At 42.2% G+C, this 21,175-nt stretch overlaps 1 long non-coding RNA gene across 1 annotated transcript in view; it reads right to left on the reverse strand.

Moving 5' to 3' along the window:
- LOC110259965 overlaps positions 1–21,175 on the reverse strand; it is a 77,706-nt gene that overhangs the window by 38,480 nt on the left and 18,051 nt on the right. The window contains exon 2 of the long non-coding RNA XR_002342487.1: positions 16,388–16,848. This is a non-coding gene — a long non-coding RNA (uncharacterized LOC110259965). The remainder of the gene's footprint in view (positions 1–16,387; positions 16,849–21,175) is intronic.

Genomic DNA, 21,175 nt, shown 5'->3' on the forward strand with positions numbered 1-21,175 from the left:
TCAACTATACTCAATAAAAAAGCCTTAAAAAATATAACATGGTTCAAGTAATTTAAAATATGTATGTCTCTGACCAAATTAAGCTAAAAATCCATAACAGAAAGTTATCTGGAAAAATATTCAATTCTCTGGAAACTATGTCACTTTAAAAAGTAATCCATGGGTCAAAGACGAAATCAAAAATAAAATATAAAGTATTTTGGGAGTTCCCATTGTGGCTCACCAGAAACGAATCTGACTAATACCCATGAAGATGCAGGTTTGATGCCCTGCCTCGCTCAGTGGGTTGAGGATCTGTCGTCACCATGAGCTGTGGTGTAGGTCACAGACCTGGCTCCAAGTTGCTGTGGCTGTGGTGTAGGCCGCAGCCACAGTTCCCATTCGACCCCCAACCTGGGAACCTCCATATGCTGAGGGTGTGGCCCTAAAAAGACAAAAAGAAAGAAAGAAAGAAAGAAAGAAAGAAAGAAAGAAAGAAAGAAAGAAAGAAAGAAAGAAAGAAAGAAAGAAAGAAAGAGTTTTGAACTGAGTGAAAATGAAAACATAACATCCCCATACTTGTGAGATGCAACTGAAACAGTACTAAAAAGTATTTTAAAAGAAAATACGGGATTATTAAGAATCACTTTACACTAATAAACACCATGCAAAAATTTGACAACTGAAATTAATTAGACAAATTCCTTGAGATACAAAATTATCAAAGTCCACACAAAAATAAATAAAAAACCTGAATAGCTCTGTATCTATTTTTTAAATTTAATTTGTATTTATAAACTTTCCCATGAATAAAAAATCCCAGGCCCATATGGCTTCACTAGGGAATTATGGCAAATATTTTAAAAAGAAAAAATACCAATTCTACCCACTCTTCCAAGAAATTAAAGAGGAATGATTACTTCCCAGTTCATACTCTACAGTCAGCATTATTCTGATAGATATTCCAGGGGGAATAAAAGACTCATACATATATGATCAACTCACTTTTAACAAACTACCAAGGTAATTCAGTGGAGACAGACTTTTATTTTATTTTTTTTGTTTTTTTTTTGTTTTTTTGTTTTTTGTTTTGTTTTTTTGTTTTGTTTTGTTTTTGTCTTTTTGCTATTTCTTTGGGCCGCTCCCACGGCATATGGAGGTTCCCAGGCTAGGGGTCCAATCGGAGCTGTAGCCGCCAGCCTACACCAGAGCCACAGCAACGCGGGATCCGAGCCGCGTCTGCGACCTACACCACAGCTCACGGCAACGCCGGATCATTAACCCACTGAGCAAGGGCAGGGACCGAACCCGCAACCTCATGGTTCCTAGTCGGATTCGCTAACCACTGCGCCACGACGGGAACTCCTGGAGACAGACTTTTAAACAAATGGTGCTAGAAGATCTGGACATCCAAGTGTAAAAAGAAAAACCCTCAACTCTTATTTCATACCATATACAAAAATACAAAAAGTGACTGACAATGAATCATAGTCCTAAAAAGAAAATGTATAATTATATAACTTCTAGAGAAAAACAAGGAAAATCCTTGTAAAACTGGGATGGACAAATTAATAAACTGCACTATGTCAAAATTATAAATTTCTATTCTTTGAAAGATACCTTGAAGAAAATAAAAAGAGTAGTAACAAACTAAGAGAATATATTTGCCAAACACATCTGAAAAATGACTTGTATTCAGAATGTATTCATTTTTGACTTGTATTCAAAAATGACTTGCTTTCAGTGACTGACGCTGGTAGATCCCAGCCAGAAGGACAACACATCTCATTGTTTTCCCAGGCCTTCGACTCTCCTCCAAAGCCCTCAATAAAATGGATTGATCCTCCCCCCTAAAAAAATAAAGAACATTTACAACTCAATACTTTAAAAAAAAATTAAAAAAGAGCAAAAAGCTTAAACAGACAATTCACTAAAGATACATGGTTAGAAAATTAGCACTAGAAAAGATATTCAACATCATTACTCACTGGGAAAATACAAATTAAGACCACAATGAGACATGATTACACACGTATTGAAATAGATAAAAAAACATTAAACTGTAATAGCAAGTGCTGATGGGGCTACAGAGTAAATGAAACTTCAGTACATTCCCAGTAAGAAAACAAAACTGTACGGTCAACTTAGAAAACAGTTTGGCATTTTTTTTTTTTTCTTTTGTCTTTTTGTTGTTGTTATTGTTGCTATTTCTTGGGCCGCTCCCGCAGCATATGGAGGTTCCCAGGCTAGGGGTCCAATCGGAGCTGTAGCCACCGGCCTACGCCAGAGCCACAGCAACGCGGGATCCGAGCTGCATCTGCAACCTACACCACAGCTCACGGCAACGCCGGATCGTTAACCCACTGAGCAAGGGCAGGGACCGAACCCGCAACCTCATGGTTCTTAGTCGGATTCGTTAACCACTGCGCCACGACGGGAACTCCTGGTTTGGCATTTTTTTTAGAAATTTAGACAAACGATTTGAATGAAGAGTCCCATTCTAGGTATTTATCCAAGAGAAATAAGAAAGTATATATTACAGAAAAACACGTATGCAACTATTCATAACTACTTTATTCATAGTTTCCAAAACCATACGTTATTCATATGTCCATCAACAGACAAACTGATAAACAATTGTGGTTCATACACTGGAATACTGCTCAGCAATAAAAAACAAACTACTTATATACCTGATGTGGATGAATCTCAAAAGCATATCACTAGGCAAAAGAAACCAGTTTGAAAGGGCTACACACTGCATGCTTCCAAGTATGGGACATGTGGGAGAAGCACATCAGATCCATGGCTCCAACGGCTAGAGATGGAGTAGGGGGTTAAGTACAGAAGCACAAGAGAATATGGGAGATGACAGAAGTATTAGTTGATTGTGGCAGTGGCTAGAGGACTGCATACATTTGTCAAAACTTACTGAACTGCAACACACTTAAAAAGGGTGAATGTTACCATTCATAAATCACATCAAAATAATCTGACTTTCATGGAAGGAAGAAGATAATAGAATAGTTAGGATATGGAATAACATGTTCAGAATAGGGAGCGTGCAGGCCCATTAAGATTCACAGGATCTGTATCATGGAAATTATGCTTTGATTACTTCTCATCTTATATTTGAACAAGTTCAGCGCTCCTATTAAAGTAGGTCCCCATTTAACCCCAACCACAATACCTTAAGTCTCTTGGAATTAATACCCTGAAATGTCCTGTCTGTTGATACCTGGCCTTTCTCAGCTGTTCCAGAAAGCAAAATAGCCAGAAGTCTATGTGGGAGGGAAATCACTGAAAACAAAAGCATATGCTAAGTTCCTAAAACCAAAGAGAACCACACCACCCGGAGAGACTCCAGGCACTCACTAGATGTATTGGAATGTGAAAGTCTGCCCAGACTGACTGGAGCTGATGGGAAAGACTGATGCTCCCTGGTGAGGATGCAAAACAGTAAGACAGTGGTACTGCTTGGTTCTGTGCAATTCTTTCAGAAGGAAATCTCATCTACAGGACAGAAAGCAGATCAGCGGTTGCCCAGGGCTGGGTGTATGTGCTGGGGGTCTAAGACCCGGCACGAGTGAACTTTTGGGGATGCTGAAATGTTCCTGTAGTTGTGGTCACATGGGTGAGTACATCTGTCAACACTCATTAAATATACACTTTAAAAAATGTATTTAATTGTATACAAATTATATCACAATAACATAGTGTTCTTCTAAAAAATTTTATCTCCTTCAGTGCAATGGACTAGGTAAGCTTTTTAACTCTACCAATGAAAGCAAATAAAAACATAGGTTAATAGTTCATATTTACATTAAAATTTACGGATTAATGTAAATCAAACATAATTATAAATGTAAATTAAAATTTATGATTATGGAGTTTCCATCATGGCGCAACAGAAACAAATCCAACTAGGAATCATGAGGTTGCGGGTTCAGTCCCTGGCCTCACTCGGTGAGTTAAGGATCTGGTGTTGCCATGAGCTGTGGTGTAGGTCACACACATGGTTTGAATCCTTCATTGTTGTGGCTGTGGTGTAGGCTGGTGGCTGTAGCTCCGATTCAACCCCTAGCCTAGGAATCTCCACATGCCGAGGGTGTGGCCCTAAAAAAGCAAAAAAAAAAAAAGGATGATTATGAAATTCCTACTCACAGCTAAGTCTCATGGTAAATGATCACTGCTATTACAATTTTTAAGTCATTGCATTTAAAAATGGCTTTTTGTGCTGGTGGTAGCGGTGAGGGCTTGGGTTTTGGGAAATAAACTAAGACCAGCCAAAAGTGAACAAGTAAAGGCTATTCAGAGGGCGCTATTCCAAAGGAGTCAGACACCATCACCTGCTTTTCAGCGAAAGTAAAAAAGGCAGGCGGTAAAGTAGGAAAGCTTCACAGGGGAACAAAGGGAAGGCTCCGGGTTGCCCCGAGCAGAGGCTCTTGGCCTGGGGAAGCTGTAGGTGGACGTTATAACTAGAAGCAGGGCATCCAGGTCATGGGTTGGCAGTACATAGGTACCTATTCGGCTTTCTCTCGTTGGTCCTAAATTGGAAGCAGAAACAAAAATTAGGGAAGCTGTCAGTCATTCATCAAATCCTGGCTGTTTGGGGCTGACTGTTAACAGGGATCATTATGTGGCTCCATGGACCAGTTGTTAGAGATGGTGGTCTCACTTCCTGCAAGTCTTTCTTTACAGATAGCAGCCAGGCTTCCTGGGCCAGTGCTTGGGCTACTAGAGCTAGTGGGCGGGTTTTCTGGGCTGAATGCTGCAGTCTGTGGGGCAGAATTCCATGTTACACACGGCCTGCCCATTGTCCGTTTGGATATTCAATTTCTCAGGTTTTTATGACCTTATCCTTAACTTAAGCTCCAAACCATCATCATATAGCTAAATCGCTTCTTAGGTACACTATCACTTTCCTCTTTATAATGAAAACTGGGAATCTTTACTTTTTCTTTTTGTTTGTTTTTTCTGTCTTTTGTCTTTTTAGGGCCACCCCCACAGCATATGGAGATTCCCAGGCTAGGGGTCCAATCAGAGCTAGAGATGCTGGCCTACACCACAGCCACGGCAACAAGGGATCCGAGCCGCGTCTGCAACCTACACCACAGCTCACGGCAACACCGGATCCTTAACCCACGGAGGCCAGGGATTGAACCCGCATCCTCAGGGATGCTAGTCGGGTTCATTAACCACTGAGCCATGACAGGAACTCCATTACATCTTTTTAAAATTATGTATGTATGTGTATGGATGTATGTTTGCATGTATGGATGGATGTATTTTAACTGTGTTAGAATTGTCACATAACATTGGGGAAGTTTAAGGCATATGCATGTTGATTTGATATATTTGTATATTGCGATATGATTACCACCTTAGCATTAGCTAACCCCTCTATCATCACATAATTATTTCCTTTTTTGGGGTGAGAACAATTAAAATTTAGTCTCTTAGCAACTCTGAAGTTTATAATACAGACTGTTGACTGAAAGCACTCTACTGTGGACTAGATCTCCAGGATTTATTTATCTACTAGTTCAGAGTTTATATTCTCACATCTCCACTGCACCCCCACCACCAGCCCCTGGTAACCACCACTCTACTCTGTTTTCACAAGTTTGGCTTTTTTATATTCCACACAGAAGTGAGAGCATAGAATATTTGTAGTCTAAACTTGCCATCTAGGCTGGGCACACTTGTGATCTTGGAATTAATGTTCCCTGTCCTCTAGATATTCCTTTTTTCTCTTTCCTATGTTGGATCTCTTCATTCCTACTTTCCATTCTCTTCCCTCTCAGTTCATTTCTCTATTTCAGTGACACACATTAACCTAAGAAAAATGGCCCGGGAGGTAAAATATGGGGGACTTCGATCACCCAAAAAGCTCTTTAGTCTGACCTCACACGTAAGTGATAGCTTGGAAAGGTTGAAATTCTCTGTTGGAGAATACTTTTCATCAAAAATTTTATCTCCATTGGAATTTAAAGGCTCCATTGCCTTTTCACTTTCAAATGCTGCTGTCATTCTGATTCCTCATTCTTTACATGCAACCTCATTTGTTCCTCTCCGGAAATGTATGGGATCTCTTGTTGCCCCTGACATCCTAAAATTTCACAATGATGCATCTTAGCATGGATGCCTTTTGATGGATGCCTTTGATGGTGCTGGAAAATTATCTTGCATTATTTGATTGTTTAATTCTTTCCCTCTATATTCTTTATTTCTAGAATTTCCTTTTTGGATATTTGATTTCAGGGAGTAGGTCTTTAATTTTCTTACATTTTCTCTCTTTTTTCATCTCTTGGTTTTTTTTGTTCCATGTTCCATTAGATGTCCCCAAACTACTATTCCAACCATTTCACTGAGTTTTCATTTCTGCTATTCAAACAATCACCCTGTTTTTAGCTCTATCTTCACATCCAGACATTCCTGGCATTGACAATTTAGAAACATTTGTGGGGGGGAGCAATTACTCAATCTACCAAGAGTCAGTTTCTGGTCTTTTACCTGCTTTCCAGTTTCCAAAATTCTTTATTCTTATCTCTACTCCTATTGTCTTTATCCCTGTGGTTTTATGACTCAACAAAAACATTTTTGTTAGCATTTTATTAGGATTTTGGGAGAGAGCAAAAGTAAACAGATGGGTTTAAACTTCCTTCTTTACCAGGAGGTGCTGACCAAGACACCCTCTGTCCCCTCCGCTGGACTAAACTTTATAGGCTTCTTCCTGACCCCTGACCCTTGGCCTCCCTTTGCTCAGTGCATTTACTTTAGAAAACTTGTCATCATAAATTCTTCTTCTCCTTCTGAAATATAAATCTTCCCCTAACCTTCTGCCACACCTAGGAACACTTTTCACTGGGAACTGGGAGCCATTCCTTTGAAATGTAATCATCGTGGATGGTCAGCCCTGTGGGGCTCCTGGGCACAGAAGCCTGTGTCCCCCACTTCTTGTTCTTAGAAAATGGGCCTCTTCAGCCACCAAAGCTTTCCCTGAGTTCCTAGGGGCAGGTTCAGACAGGTGCTGATCAGGGCAGGAAGGGGAGTTGAAGACAAGGGAGGAAGGGTCAAAAAACAACAGTACAGCCTTGGGGCAAGATCCCGGTTGCCTCGAAAAGGATACGCATACTAATATAGGCATTTTATACACCTAAGAGGAAAGTTATATTCCTTATGCTTTTTTTAGAAATGAATACCTCAAAAATGAACGGCTTAGGGAGCTACCATCGTGGTGGAGACTAACGAATCCAACTAGGAATCATGAGATTGCAGCTTTGCTGAGTGGGTTAAGGATCCGGCGTTGCCGTGAACTGTGGTGTAGGTTGCAGATGTGGCCTGGATCCTGTGTTGCTGTGGCTCTGGTGTAGGCCGGCGGCTACAGCTCCGATTCGACCTCTAGCCTGGGAACCTCCATATGCTGTGAGAGCAGCCCAAGAAATGGCAAAAAGACCAAAAAAAAAAAAAAAAAATGAATGGCTTAGAGTGCTTCCTTGTCCTTCTCCCTGGCTTAATTGCACCCTAAACACAATCACACGTAAGCCAAAGATTAGGCACCCTGCTTAATTAGGCACAACTGCCTGTGGGTCAAAAATTATTAGCACATGATGCTTTTCGGGAACTTTCCTAGTTTGTTCTCATCTCTGATCATTATACCCTTTTTGCAAGCACTGTTATTCTAGGCAATAACCCAGAAGACCACCACCATGATCATGCAGAGATCTCCTGATGTCGGCTCTAAAGACTAAGAGTCTCCCAAAGAAAGAAGAATGCATGTCGGCCCCAATCTTGATTCCTATTTGAAAACCTGTTTTGCTCCTTTTCACTCCAGAATTCCTCCTCGCAATTCTTTCCATTGAGGGGGCACAGTCTTTAAGATGTTAGCCTGCTGTAAGCCCCCCTTTGCCTGGCAAAGCAGTAAAGCTATCTTTTTCTCCTCTACCCAAAACTCTGTCTCTGAGTTTCAATTTGGCACTGGCAGACAGAGGGTGAGTTTCAGCAACAACAGTGTCCCCCGTTTCCCAGTCTTTGTGGGCAGATCGGAGCCTAACAGCAGACACAGATGACCAGCCTCCCCACTAGCATCCATCCTCTACAACTTGCTCAGTAGCTCACCTTAGTGTTTAAAAATTTTAGAAACACCTTTTGTCTCAAAAGAGTTGAGTTCAATCTCTATCCCCTATGGCAACAAAGTCTTCCTTGGCTGTTTGGCTCCATACTTTTTCTTTTACAGTATGCATGCATTTCTATTTTTAAAAATATTTAGATCAGGGAGCTCCCACTGTGGCTCAGCAGGTTAAGAAGCCTACTAAACCATGAGGATGCAGGTTCCATCCCTGGCCTTCCTCAGTGGGTTAAGGATTCAGCATCGCCGCAAGCTGCGGCATAGGTCACAGATGTGGCTTGGATTCCACACCACTGTGGCTGGCTGCAGCTCCAATTCGAACCCTAGCCTGGGAACTGCCATATGCCTCAGGTGTGGCCCTAAAAAAAAAAGAAAAAAACTATTATGTCTATAAACATATCATATTTTTGAAACAGTCCAACTCGGTAGACACTTCTTGAGCACTTGTATACTGTGTTTGTATTATGCCAGGGACCGAAGATACCACAAAAAAGTAATAAATTCAGGAAATGGGCAACACATCCAAAAGAATCCATTATAGATATCAAGTTTGATTTGTTCACTTATAACTGAGACAAAAGACTAGCTTTGTGACCTCAGGCAAATTCACGTTCTTCTCTATAACTCTTATTTTGAAAAATAATAGTATTGGACTAGGCCGTTTGTAAATTTTGCTTGACTCTCGGATTCTGAGAAGAGTTTGAAGTAATTCAACAACTTGTCTTTGGCAATAAAATTACTAAAATAACTTTAAACTTTAGTTATAATTTATTTAAATATGTTACTAGTTTGTTTTAAATAGTGGTAGAACTGGATAGGAATAATACAATATTCAAGAAAGCATAGCTGAATTCTCCGAGGGGTACTTACAAATCAATATTTGAGCCTTATCCAAAATCTTAGCACTTTTTTTCTCTTTACAGGACATAGTTTCAAGGTTCAAAAAGTATCTCTGGAGAGTGTTACATTTTGGAGCTTGCTGAAAGTTCTTCTATAAATACTCCAGCAAAGGAAAGAAAACAAGCCATCAGCAATCACTCTGACAAGGATTTATCGAGCGGCCCAGAGTGTTGGACTCCACTCCAAACTGCTGTCAGAGTTATAAAGGCAGCAGAGTCATCATTCAAATGGATTTAAGTGTCCATTGTGTGCAAAGATCTTCCTCACCTCTGAGGACTAACAAGTTAAGATGAATAACAGGAATCTTTTAGTCTTAGGGGGTACTTGGCACTGCAAAGTTCAAAAATACTAAAGATAACTGCACTCCAACTACTGGCTGAATTTAGCGCAATAGTCATGCTGAGGCTGTGGAGAACCAGAAGGAATCTGTAGTCACATAGAGTTGAGTTAGATTCCTGGCCTATTCCCACTTAGTAGTTGTGTGATTGTCGAGAGGTTAACTTTACCTTTTTGAGGCACACTGCATTGTTAAAAGAATTAAATGAAATAGATTCTGCAACATGCTTAGCAAAGTCTTTGGCACGCACACGGGTTAATAAGCATTAGCTGAATTTATTAATAGTAAGAACTCTTGTTGGAGGTAGCAATGGTTGCCATTTAGTCTGCCTTGTATGCATTGTAGGGAATCATAATACGCCCTCTTAAAATATAGCACTTTGGCATAGAGATTATTTTGAGCTGAAGATACTTGAGAAACAGCAGGTGCAGGAGAGGCTCTGACCTCCTCCTTCCACCCAAAAGCAGGATGTAAAATTTCATGTGCGAAAGGTGTCCTCCCTGTACCGGAAGGGCAGGATGACTCTTCATCACCAGAGACTCTTAGGCCAGAGATGTAATGAACATAACAAATCTTATTAAAACAGCCCTTGTCTTCCATTGGTTTCCCCCATATATCTACCTGCCTACACCTGGCCACTTCAGAGAGCCTGAATCCCTTTTTCTTTATCTTGTCACTTCCCCCCTCAACTTACTATTCCTTCTGAAAGAGCTAATAAGCCCCAAGTTGTAACCACCCCTTTGAATTACATATCACTGAGCAAGTTTATAAACTGTTTTTCCCTTTTTAGTATGACTTTTGTCCATTTGACTTCCAGAGCCCCAGTCACAGAATCTAAGAGGGTAGAGAGAGAGTTTTTCCCTCCCCTATAGTATGTACGTATGTGATAACTGTGTCTATTCAGAGAGACACTGATCTTATCTATTAATTCAGGAAGACTTTATGGAGGAGGTTAAAAAGTCACAGACTGATGCCTTATTAGAATAGAGGGAACTGAGACATCTGAGAGTATCCTCAGGCAAGAAAGAAGTGAACAGCCAAAGTTGTGTCTGTGATCTAGTCTTTCTCAAGAAAGGTTTCTCATTCGAACCACAAAAAATTATTGGAGTGACTATTTTCTCAATTCTTCCAAGGCTGTTACATACCTGTACCATCCTCGAGACTTAGAAAAGAAGTTAATCATGGAGTTCCTGTTGTGGCGCAGCGGTTAACGAATCTGACTAGGAACCATGAAGTTGCGGGTTCAATCCCTGGCCTCGCTCAGAGGGTTAAGGATCCAGCATTGCCGTGAGCTGAGGTGTAGGTTGCAGGCTCAGCTCGGATCCCACATTGCTGTGGCTCTGGTATAGGCCGGCAGCTACAGCTCCGATTAGACCCCTAGCCTGGGAACCGCCATATGCCCAGGGAGCGGCCTTAGAAAAGGCAAAAAGACAAAAAAAAAAAAAAAAAAAATCAATAAATAAATAAAAGAAAAGAAGTTAATCATTATATACGATGGATGTTTCAGGGCATTAGGGCCTAACTCAGGACTTGGACTTGATGTAGTCAGATGGAAGGTGGTTCGATGGCCTTTAGAAATTATTTTCCAAAAAAAAGAGCACATGATAAAATTCTATGCAGCTGTTTAAAAAGATGAAGTAGGCTTGGAACATGGAAGGATTTATTGATGAATGCAAAAAGAAATTTCTTGAATAGTAAACATAAAATGCTTCATTTTATTTTTTTACTTGTATGTACAAATACTTGAAAAGAAGACAAATCCTGGAAGAATCTACTTCAAATTGGGGAAGAAGTTGCCCTTGGTGAATGAGATTTGAGTGAAAGTAACAGGGGAGCAGGAAAAACGTTTACACTTTATTTTTACTCTTCAAATTGCTTCGATGAGCATCTACTTTTTTTGCAATTAAGAACATTTTTTTCCTCTGATGCGCCCTTGATAAGTTTCAAAAAATTAACATGTTAAAAGAGATGGTAACTGACAATAAGGGTTGCTATTGGCAGGGGCATACAGTCCTGAGAGAAGCAAGTGAAAGAAATAAGAGCACGAGGGATGGCAGGTGTTTGGGAAGTGCTGAGGAATCAGAAAGCATGCAGGCTGAAATATCTGGGACTGGCAGCAATCCAGAGACAGGCCAGGACCAGACACGTCATCTGGGAAGAAGAGCAGAGTGATCTCATAGATGCCCAGTGCTGAATGCAGAGAACCCCTGTCTCTGCAACTCCGTGCCCTGGAGGAGATAGCACAACTGAGGTCTCCTGGCCCCAAGTCAAGGATTCCTCATGTCAGTAAGGATCAGAGTAGCCTAAAGGTCAGCCACTCTCATTGCATCTTCATGATTTTTGCCTTATCTTCACAGTAACTCTCCAATCACTCGTTTTTTAAATCTAAATAAATTTGGCTCCATCCTGAACAATAACACCGTGAAACGAGTTCCATGTCAGTTACATTTTCTATATCACAGTATTTATTAAAATAAGATTTTTTTTTCTTTTTACAGCTGCACCTGCAGCATATGGAAGTTCCCGGGCTAGGGGTAGAATTAGAGCGCTGCCAGCCTATACCACAGCCACAGCAACAAGTGGGTCCAAGCTGTATCTGCAACCTACACTGCAGCTTGCAGCCACACCAGATCCTTAACCCACTGAGTGAGGCCAGGGATTGAACCCTCATCCTCAGGGGCCCAGTGAGGATCCTCACTGCATCCTCAGTAGACAAGTCCCTGCTCTCCAGAGAAAGAGCGGGGAAGACAACAAGCAATCTGTGTACCAATTCTATGCAGGACAGAGGTAAGAGCTATGAGGTAAGAGGAGGGTGCAGGTCTAGAAAGAGACTGGGGATGCTTTTTGTAGATAAGATGGTCAGGCAAGGCCTCTCTGAGAAGGGAGTTACAGAGGATGGAACCATGAGGCTCTCTGGAGGGAAAGTCTTCCAGATGCAGGAAGAGCATGTGCAAAGGCCCAGAGAGCAGACGATGCTTCCCATGTTGGAGGAACTACAGAGTCAAATATGATTATCTAAGCAGCTTCCAGATTTTGGTAAACCATATTTTCTACAACAGTGGGGTCCCATATAGGTCTGCAGTTCCAAATATCCAAGTTTGAAATCTGGGACAGAAGACATTTGGAAAATGGGAAATCTACTAAAATCAACGATGTCTCATATTTGATGCTGGATGTCATGGAAGGGCTGGCCTCGTGTGAATCCAATGTGGTCCCCAACCACAAACACTGAAAGAGGTCAGGCAAAATGCATGGTGCACAGTGTGACCTAAAGGACCTGACCTGCCTTTACCAAAGCCTGACGGTCTCATTTGTTACTCTGCCACCACTGTGCTCCTTATCCACTGGGTCACAGCTGGCCTAGAAGGCCACCAGGTGAGCATGGTATACTGTCGCTGGGATGGACATGGAGTGCATGCAAGGGCCAGGAGGAGAGTGGTGAGAGATGAGGTCTGAGGCCAAGGAAAAGTCTTCGAATTTCATCTCAGTGGAAGTGGAAGCCCCCTGAGGGTCTGAGCAGTAAAGTGACCTGCTCTGAATGCAAGGAGGTAGAGCTGCTCCTCCCCAGTCACGGATGGCTGGCTGGAGTTTTGACTGGGCAGTTTACATCCATACAAGCAAGCAGGGCTAGAGAAGAAAATTCGACGGATCATTCAATTCTTCACTGCAGAAGCGCACTGAAGTATAGAGAGAGCTCATTTTTCTTTAGCTAGCTTATTTTAAATCCATGCTCTGCAACTGGCCAAGGGACTTGCTATCAAACTCAACCTCTGCCCGTCAGGTGGCTTCACTAGATGCTAGAGCCTAGGCCCCTAGATAAGGCCTGAGACAGCTGGGTGGTGGCCTCTTCTCAGCTTCCTGCCCCCTCTCTCCATGTGACAGAAGCAGGTGGAATGGAAGGGACTGTTCCCAAAGAGAGAGGGTTGAACTGATGAGCATGAGAGTCAGCGGTGAAAACAACTGGCTAGGTCCGAAGAGGCCTTGGCCTAGGGAACAGGTTGTGTCAGTATAATTTCAACCTCCACTTTATTTCATGGCGAAATGCCAGCTCTGGGGAGGTCATAAAATGTCAGAGCTGGTAGAAAAGAGTTTAGAGAACTTCAAGTCCTATAAATGATCAAACTGTGCTGAGGAACCCTGGGATTCCACAGAGATGACTCAGGGACAATGCAGAGAGGGAGTGTGTGAGAAAGACTGTGGGTGGACAGAGGGTCTCCTTTCCACCCCCTACCCACTGCATCCATCCACGTTAGACTAGACACTCGTCTAAGATTTGGCTTGAAGAAAGAGTTTTGCAGCTGAAAAAAAGAAAGTCCGGAAATCAAAATCAAATTCATTTCAAGCACCTCCTTGTGGGGTTGAAGGAAAAGCTTCGGGGATTCATGACAAATGTTCTGGACAACCTTCTCAAACCAGACCTCTCAATCATTTGTTGCCTAGAAGCAATGAGCACTTACTAAGTGCCAGGCACTTGACTAAATTTTTTACAAACCTTATCTCATGAACCCTGCAATAACCCTCTGAAGTAGGTATTAATGGTCCTATTCATGATAAAATTGAGACTTAGCGAAGTTAAGTAGTGTTTTAATGCCTCAGAGTTGAGAGGCAAAGCCGAAATTGGAACCCAGGCTAATCCATGGGACACCTAAGCCACAACTTGTAAATTCTATCCTGTTCTAAAACAAACGAGTAAACCTATCAGCCAAGGCGATTCTGTCATCCAAAGAAATTTGTTAAAACATGTAAAATAGCCATAAAAGTTAATATAATGATATTTATACAGCTTTTAATGTATTACACAACCTTCATGTAGTGCTTACTAGACGCAGAGTACTCTTCTGGGTGATTTACAAATATTAACTCATATAATACTTCCAATAGCTCTACTTCCAATAGTAACAGATACTTACTATCAATATTCCCAATTTGCAGGTGAGGAAAACTGAGGCACAGAGAAATTAAAGAATTTTTCCCCCTCCAGGTGGAGGAGGGATGTAACCTATCAAACACTACACACAGGGGAAATTAATTTAGGAGATAGGCTCCTTTCCAACCTGTGCTCTCTCCAATCCACACTTTCGGGGTCACCACGGAAGGGAAAAGAACGTGAGAGATTTTATGAGCCAGTACTAGATGGCATGTTTTTATTCCTGTCACATTCCATTGGCTAGAACCCAGCTACATGACCTCAGCTAACTACAGGGGAAGCTGGAAAATGCAATCTGGTGCTGTGTCCACCCAGGGGAAGACGAGAAAGTTAGGTGGACATCTAGCAGTACCTTCTACTCTAAAGGAAACCTTTTTTTTTGTTCTTTTTTTGCTTTCTTTTTGGGGCTGCACCCTCGGCATATGGAGGTTCCCAGGCTAGGGGTCTAATCGGAGCTATAGCTGCCAGCCTACACCGCAGCCACAGCAACACCAGGTCCGGGCCACATCTGTGACCTAGACCACCGCTCACGGCAACGCCCGATGCTCAACCCACTGAGCGAGGCCAGGGATCAAACCTGCAACCTCATGGTTCCTAGTTGGATTCGTTTCCACTGCGCCACAGTGGGAACTCCTAAAGGAAAACATTTTTAAATGATATAAAATATACTCAACCTGGACTTCCCGTTGTGGCACAGCAGTCACGAACCCACCTGGTAACCATGAGGATCTGTGTTTGATCCCCGGCCTTGCTCAGTGGGTTAAGTATCCAGCGTTGCCACAAGCTGTGATGTAGGTCAGAGACGCAGCTCAAATCTGGTGTTGCCAGAAGCTGCAGCTCCAATTCGACCCCTAGCCTGGGAACTTCCATATGTCACAAGTGCAGCCCTAAAAAAAAAAATATATATATATATATATATGTATGTATATATATACACTCAACCTACTTGGAGGAAAATGCCAATTTCTGTGTTTCTTCCTTTCTTTTTTTTTTTTTTAATCCATATCTAGGAGGATTAAGGTGGAGAATTTCTTCAGCAAATGGCATTTTCTGCCATAGACAGAAAGCACAGAATCCACGGCTGATGCCCGTATCCCGGGTGAACAGTGGTGCAAGCCATCCCCTCCTCCTCCCTCTCTCCCCACGCTCCCTCTCGGCCTCATCTCTTCCTCTCCCATCACTTTCATTTTTCCTGTGTGCTTTATTCCTCTCTGACCCGTTTTACACTGCAGGCTCTGCAGGCCCCTCATTCCCATCTGCTGTTTCTCCAGCGGAAGGAGAGTGATACTCTTGGCCCCAACATCCTCCAGTGCCGGCTGCCCTGGGAACACTCGCTGCTCTGAACCTCAGGTTCCCCGCTGACTTAGGTCCTGCTTTAGACTTGACGTTCTCATCAAGTCTGAGGGGAGAGGTCAGGGAACCACAAGGCGGGTGGTATGAGCTATTCAGAGGGCTAGGGGATGAACACTTGCATGTATTTTAAGATAAGAGTCTGCCACATCCCAGGAAGTGGGCAAAGTTAGTGGCGACTCAAGGGTATGCAAGTCATTGGGAAGAAGTGGTTGATCTCCCCCCAACACATACCGACTTCCCAGCTCACTCAGCCTGTGCTGCGAAGGGGCGGAGGCCCCTCAGGGCAAACCTCAGGGCCAGAATTGCTCACTCTAAGCGAATGGTGTGACCCATGAGCCCCTAAGACGCCGGGCAGGCCAGTGGGGTCTGCAGGGAACGAAGGGCCTAGGCCCAGTCCGGCCCCACCGCTGCCCAGTAGAAACTTGGGGCCATGGCTCCCAGGGATACCTTTTTTTTCAGAAGAAATGGAAAACTGGGATTTCCTGGGACTCTTTTCATTCTAAAAGGTTGATGTGGATTTTAAACAATTTGTCTAAAACGACAAATTAAGTAAAGCAAGTGCCTAGGTCAGACTGACCCCAGGCGGATCATACGTGACTCGGGAGTAGGTCTGCAGGACACAGGCGGCTCCAGAGAACCGTCTCTGTCAAATCAGGAGTCACTCGGGATGCTCTCCCAGGTGCCCCGCGATATCCGTGGGCGGGGAGGAACGGCACCCCGGAACTTAATAAACATGAACCCCAAAAGACTGGTGGCTTACCGCTAGGACCAACTGTTCCCAGAAGAGAGCTGTCCTCATTCTTCCCGAAGACGACGGAGCTCGAAGACGCAGCCTCTGACCCAGAGAAGCCCACGCTCCTTCGCTGGCCACGGCTCCCGGGCTCCTCTCTGAACAGCCGCTCCCAGCGTCCCCTGCGCCCCCGAAGCGCGGCAGCTCCCCCGTGTGGCGGGGCGGTGTCAGCCCCACAGCCGCCCGCAGGTAAGCCAGCCGGGAAATCCGTGATCTCCTCCGTTGCCTTGGAGATGATTAGGTTGAATTAAAGACACTTGGCCTGATGTTTACACAAATCCTGTGAGGCTACCTTTTGTAAATCAAAGAATCTTCTGAGAAGGGAAATTAAACCATGTCTCCGTTCAGCCCTCCTCATTTCTTATATACATTCAGAATGTGAGAATCAGGTTTGCTGACATTGAGGCTGGGGGGAGAGGGCTGAGAATCACCTGCAAGTACAAAGAATGAGCTTTAAATTTTTTTTTACTTTAAAAATTATTTAAATCAACTATACTTTAATTTTTAAAACTTTATTATTATTAAATATCATGTATTAAAATACAATTATTATATTTTAATTTATACTTAAATTATATTAACATAAATTATCATTAACATAGATCAATTTTATAATTATGTTACCTTCATTATTTGAATTATTCATTAACAACAGAAAACGAACTTTGTAAATATGATAAGCAATATATTTCAGTTATAATAATACAGATATGTTGAGAAAGAAGGAAAAAAGAATTGGAAGTGAGATGAGAAAGAAAGACAAGTGGTCATGGGAAAAAGAGGTAAGCACTGTTGACAGGTGGAAAACTTTCCTCTTCAAGCTGTTGAGGCTGCTGATTCTCAGCAACGCATTAAACCTCTCTCAGCCATTTTTTAAAAATGGAAATTATAGCACTATAGATAGACCCTATTTATCTACCTCATAGGCTGTCAAAAGGCTTAATGGGATTTTTGTGAAAGCATTGGAAAATTACAAAGTACTACGAGACAGTAAGATAGCTATGATAATATGATTTTAATAATATAAACGAAAAAGCATAGAAGAGGACAAAAACAGGTGAGGGAGGGTCCCAAACAATGGGGGAGTCAGAGAGGTAGCTCCATGGGTTTTGCCTGCTGCAATGTGGCCACCAAAATAAATTTTCTCCTGTGTTTGCTGCACTTTGAAATTCAAGTTGTCTTAGAAAATCTCTCTTCATAATGAGAGATCAGCTTTATTTCTAACTTCCAAGTTTACATGTAAAATAATTGCTTGCTCTGACATGGATTTTGGAAAGTGTTAAACGCATGGAGAAATTTAGAGATATGCATTGGCCTAAACTATGAATTTCTGTGACACTGAATTTCTGTGACACTGAAATTTTTTATCAGAGATTGTTTTTCTCCCATTGTAAGTGCCTCAACATTAGGTTTGGGACCAGTGTTTGTTTCATTATTCCAAGTCATTGTCTTTAGACCCTAAATATAGGAATGGTGGTTCCAAGGAGGGACAGCCTGCAGCTGAGAGCCGAATTTTGGGTAAGACATGATCTCCTCAACCTTGGGTTGCTCTGTGTGATGATTCTATCAAACGGGTTTCATCTTTCAATTTCATATGGTCTTTCAGTAACTTAATGAAATCCGAACTCCCTATTGTGATAAACCAGCCCCCTGACAATCTTCCTCCCATCCCTTTTCCATCTAGTCCCCTAATGAGCCTAGGATAAAGCAGGATGATGCAGTGCCAAAGGCTTAGAAAGTGACTAGCCCAGATTGTATGTGGAGGATGGAGGCTGTTGGAGAAGGGTCTTCAGGAAAAAGCAACAATAAAAAAATGATACAGCATCTGATATGCTTGAGCATTTAAAAAATGATTGATATATAAATAATCAGATGGGGGGAAAATGTCTCAGTATACAGAAAGCAAAACAGTTATAACTCCAGGAAAACAAAACATTTTGTTAGAATAAAAGGTGATAATAGTCAATTTCTTGGGTTTTGCGATGAATAGTATTTACAAAAACATACTAATGTCGATACCTTTATTGACCTAATTAAAAATGAGATATAACTATTGGGAGGATGGCAAGAGAAGTGAGGGTGGGGGATATAAGAGCATTAAACCTTCTTTCAGCATAACAGAAAATCAATAGGTAATATCCAAGTTAAAAAAATAGTTCCCTTAGCATTCTATTTAGAACTCTAGAAATAAATATCATTTCCTTCTGTATAGCAATTACACAGGTCCGTCTTCATGCTCTAGATGCTTGATATGAAAAAGTCTGACTCTCCCAGGAAACTTTATATAGCTAATAACCAATATCCCAAGACACCATATACATTTAGGTTAAGGCTCACTAATACAGACAATGGATGTAAATCCCTCTTTTGCATTTTTTTTTTTTTTGAGAAAAGTTTGAATTTTTCTGACCCTTTTTTTAAGGTAGAATTAGATGACTGTTATTTTTTACCTTATTATTATAACATAGAAAAAACATCCTGGAGTTCTCATGGTGGCTCAGTGGTTAATGAATCCAACTAGGAACCATGAGGTTGCGGGTTTGATCCCTGGCCTTGCTCAGTGGGTTAAGGATCTGGCGTTGCCATGAGCTGTGGTGTAGGTTGCAGATGCGGCCTGGATCTAGTGTTGCTGTGGCCCTGGTGTAGGCCGGGGGCTACAGCTCCGACTAGACCCCTAGCCTGGGAACCTCCATATGCCACAGAAGCAGCCCTAGAAATGGCAAAGACAAAAAAAAAAAAAGAAAAATCATCCTGAGACCACAGGTCCATTCTGCCACTTTTTGGCTGTCTATTGCACTTGCGTTATTAGTCCTTACTTGTCTCTTCTGCGGGGGTCATTTCAGTTTAATTTGGTGATAGATCTTGAAAACTATTCCCGGGGTTCCCATAGAAGCACCAACACCTTGGAAATTCTTCAGAGAATAAATGAATGAAGACCATTGCCACACACCCCCTCCCCCAACCGCCATGTTGCAGAACTGTTCTCAGGGCACCAAGTGACTTGACATATGGACCTACTGATGATGTCCAGGACTGTCCATACAGAATGTCAGTGATGGTTAATTATTTTGATGTAAAAATTAAATACAAATAGAAGTTCTAATATTTTTTACCCTTTATTATAGTGAATTGTCGCTGACACCCCACCTGGCAGTGTGTCCTTAGCTGGCTGACCTCAAGGCATGCACTTCTCAGCCTGTCCCAAAATGTCACAAGGCAGAGGGGAGGGAGGGAGGGCCATCAGGGGCTCTAAAGGAAAGGCGAGCTTTGGCCAGTGAGGAGCAAGCAAGACATTTCCTTGAGTTTTGTTCTGTCTTAACATTTTATACATGTTTTGTCTTCCATGTAAGGACACTGTAACTATGCATGTTTTTTTCAATTTTATTGGCGTTGACTTACAATGTAGCATTAATTTCAGGTGTACAGCAAAATGAATCAACTCTATTGGAGTAGAGTTGACTTACAATGTAGCACTGATTTCAGGTGTACAGCAAAATGATATACATATATCCATTCTTTTTCCCATATAGGTTATTAAGCGCTATTGAGTAGATTTCCCTGTGTTACACAGTAGGTCTTTGTCAATTATCTATTTTATATATGGTAGTGTGTATATGTTATTCCCTACCTATGTGTGTTCTCCTCAGGTACACTTGCATCAAACTTAGGTAAATCTGACTGAAAGTGACAGTCCCAGGCAGAGGCCCGTGTTTGGCGTGTTGTTCAAGGACGTCATCTCTGCAGCATGTCAGGAGGATAAAGGAGCAATGTTTGACCCGAATTTATCACTGGAGAAAGCCAGCTGTTGACCTGAGTGTTCACGAAATGTTCCCCGGGGGCTTCTGACTTCCCAGAAATATGAATAGGAATTCTCAGCTCCTGGGTACTAACTCTTAAAAGCCACCCTTTTCATTGCCCAATAAGGGAGATTGGCCATTCAGAACCACCCATCAATCAAAAAAGTGAGTATGAAATACCTCATGAAGGGGGGCCCAAAGGAGAGACACGCAGCAGTCTAGGGGACAGCAGCAAAGACGCTGCTCAGAAGACCTTTCAATTTTGCACTGAGTTAACACTATCTTGTTGCAGAAGCCAGTCATTTTAGAAACATACGAGGAGGATAAAGGCACTAATGCAAATACAGACCTTGTCCTCCAGACATGGACAAAAATAATACAAGGCAGAAGCTGAACATGTCATAAATGGGGCATTCCTGTCATGGCTCTACGGGAATGAACCCAACTAGTATCCATGAGGATGCGAGTTTGATCCTCACTCAGTGGGTTGGGGACCCAGCGTTGCCATGAGCTGGAGCATAGGTGGCAGACACGGCTCAGATCCCGAGTTGCTATGGCTGTGGTGTAGGCTGGAAGCTGCTGCTGTGATTCAACCCCTAGCCTGGGGACTTCCATCTGCTGCAGGTGCAGCCCTAAAAAAACAATGAATAAATAAATAAATAAATAAATAAATAAATAAATAAATAAATAAATAAAAAGAACTGGACGAGGTTATCTCTGGGTCCAATAAGGAAGACCAATATCCAGAGTCAGTGATGCGGCCCTAAAAGAAAAACGGAGTCATAAATGAAGTGTGGTTCCAGCGCTACGGGAGTTGAGCAAAAGGGAAGATTTCCTCAGACGTGGGGACAGGAATGGCAGCAGAGACTAGGTGACAAAATCCTGGAGGGGAGACTTTGCAGAGGTCCTGAGGCTTTGGACTAAGAGGTCCAAAATGGGCAGAAAAGGGAAGAAACCACAA

The sequence above is a fragment of the Sus scrofa genome, chromosome 1 (genome assembly GCF_000003025.6).
Source record: "Sus scrofa isolate TJ Tabasco breed Duroc chromosome 1, Sscrofa11.1, whole genome shotgun sequence".
In the NCBI taxonomy this organism is placed as follows: domain Eukaryota; kingdom Metazoa; phylum Chordata; class Mammalia; order Artiodactyla; family Suidae; genus Sus; species Sus scrofa.